Source organism: Mesitornis unicolor, unplaced genomic scaffold (genome assembly GCF_000695765.1).
Source record: "Mesitornis unicolor isolate BGI_N332 unplaced genomic scaffold, ASM69576v1 scaffold28282, whole genome shotgun sequence".
NCBI lineage: Eukaryota > Metazoa > Chordata > Aves > Mesitornithiformes > Mesitornithidae > Mesitornis > Mesitornis unicolor.
This window is the reverse complement of record NW_010168961.1, coordinates 72,340-74,415: the sequence shown is the minus strand read 5'-3', so window position 1 is coordinate 74,415 and position 2,076 is coordinate 72,340. Positions and strand designations below refer to the sequence as shown.

The following is a 2,076-nucleotide window of genomic DNA, read 5'->3' as shown; positions in this document are numbered from 1 at the left end:
TCTCCCTGACAGAGCCTGTACTGTGCAGCACTACCAAGGACAGTCTATGAATTCATGCACCCTGAACACCACATACACATGCAAAGCAAGCCAGACTCTTCTGACCTCCTCCTCTGATACAAGTGCAAGGCACATATCCAGTTCACAGCACTGGACTGTTGCAAATTTAGCTAGAGCCCTAAAGGACACTCCCATAAGGCAGCACATTTCTCTGCATGGTGCAAACTGCCTTGAGGCAAGAGCAATTCCTCTGCTCTTCAGTACAGCCAGAGGGCACATTGCAATGAATAAATGAGAGGAAAGCCTGAACTGGAGCAGCTGAGCCAGTCTCATTACTATTAAATGTCCCATATGAAGATTTTGGGCAATTTGAATTTTTTTGTTTATATGTCTCCTTTTTGTGTATTAGAATCGGAAATTGAGGTGGCAAGTTCAAAGAAGGCTGGAACAGAGACTTAGAGAGTTTAAGGAAGACCCTTCTTTGAAGAGAGAGGAAATTCTCAAACAAAACTATTGTTCCGGTGCTCTACACACAGCAGAGCACTGAGTTCCTTTAACACTTGTTTTTTTCATCTGTTTTTACTCTTGCTCCTTAGCAAGATTTTTTTCTTTTAAAATTTAATTAAAGCTTCACATTTATCATCAACTCCTACTTTATCCTTTCCTTTAAAATTTTGCCTATTCCCAAATTTAGACTTATATTTCCACTTCAAATAGGAAACACATAGTTTCTAATTAAATTGTAAAAGTCTTATTCTGTCAAACTATTTGTGTGGTTGTATCTGTCTCTCATGGGTAAAAAGCCCAATTCATTTAATTAGTGAAAAAAGGCTAGGATACACATAACAAATGTGACTTTTCAGAGTGAAAATTGCATTAGTGTCATGCAAAGCCCAGAGCTAGTGCCCAGCACTCTTCTGGAGGTGGAGAGGATCAGTATGCTTTTCAGTTGGATAGGACAAGGGTTATGGTTAGGGATAATATCACTGCAGTCTTGCTTAGCTGGAAGACAAAGAAAGAGGACTGGGTTCAGGACAGAGCTGTAGCTCCACGCTCTTGCTTGGGATTAGACAAGGTGGCTGTGGTGTTTTGAGGGTTAGGGCGAAGGAAGTGAGGGACTTCAGAATGGGATTTCAGCTGCAGTCCTTCTCAGCCAAAGCATGTGGAATAACAACTGGCATTAGGAAAATGTGGCTTAACATTGTTTTGGAAGTAGGAGGAGACGTCGTGCTTTGTTGCCTGGTAAAGGTTCATATTAAGCTTAGGAAATGCTGTTCAGCCCAGAGAGAATATAGGTAGGTCTCAGAGGCCAGTATGTCCTTCCTCGCATTAGATTTCTTGTTAGGATTGATGTTAAGGAGATGCTATGCCTTCAAAGTGAAAACACCACTCGAGTCTGGCTTACCAACCAAAGTAGAGTCATGAAGCAGATCTGTACAGAGCGATGGGCTCTCTTCCTATTTGAAACTGTATTTTCTCCTAAAGTGGTTTTAGTGAACTTCAGAGCTCTTGTTCCAATTTCCTTCAAAATGCTGAAGTGTAGATTTGTTACTGTCCATAGAGATTATTTTATCACATGGAAAAGTCAGATGCTGTTAGGGTGTACATTTTATTCTTTAATACTCTTGAAGTATGTTTATATTATATATGCTCACTTGCAAGAAGAAAGTCTCTTGTCATTAGCCGATTAATTTCTGTGGATCTAATTTCTATTGGAACGTTTTTTTGCTTTAATTTCTCTTAATGTTTGAACATGATCTGTGCTAATTCAGCACATGCATTAACTAATATTTCTACATGTTTAAATGTAGGCAGAACATCAGGCTTGCATGTCTAGTAGCATTTTAACTTCTGAAAAGTGTATCCAGGCACTTTTTTATGGGGGTTGGACTAGATGACCTTTCAAATGTTCTTCCCATGTTTAAACATGTAGAAATGTTAGTTAATGCATGTGTTGGCAGAAAAAGGATTTTTTTTTCCACAAGACAGTATCCATTTACCACGCAGATTGGTGTCTGACTTACTTCTCAGAAGTGAGTTAAATATCTGGGATTGTTGAACAGTAATGACTTTCCA

The 2,076-nt window shown here is 39.3% G+C and overlaps 1 protein-coding gene across 1 annotated transcript in view; it reads left to right on the top strand.

Annotated features, from left to right (window-relative positions):
- Positions 1 to 2,076, top strand: part of LOC104536565 (phosphatidylinositol 4-phosphate 3-kinase C2 domain-containing subunit gamma-like) — a gene marked incomplete at its 5' end in the record, with an annotated part of 56,420 nt that overhangs the window by 6,538 nt on the left and 47,806 nt on the right. The gene's annotated exons all lie outside the window — the stretch shown is intronic.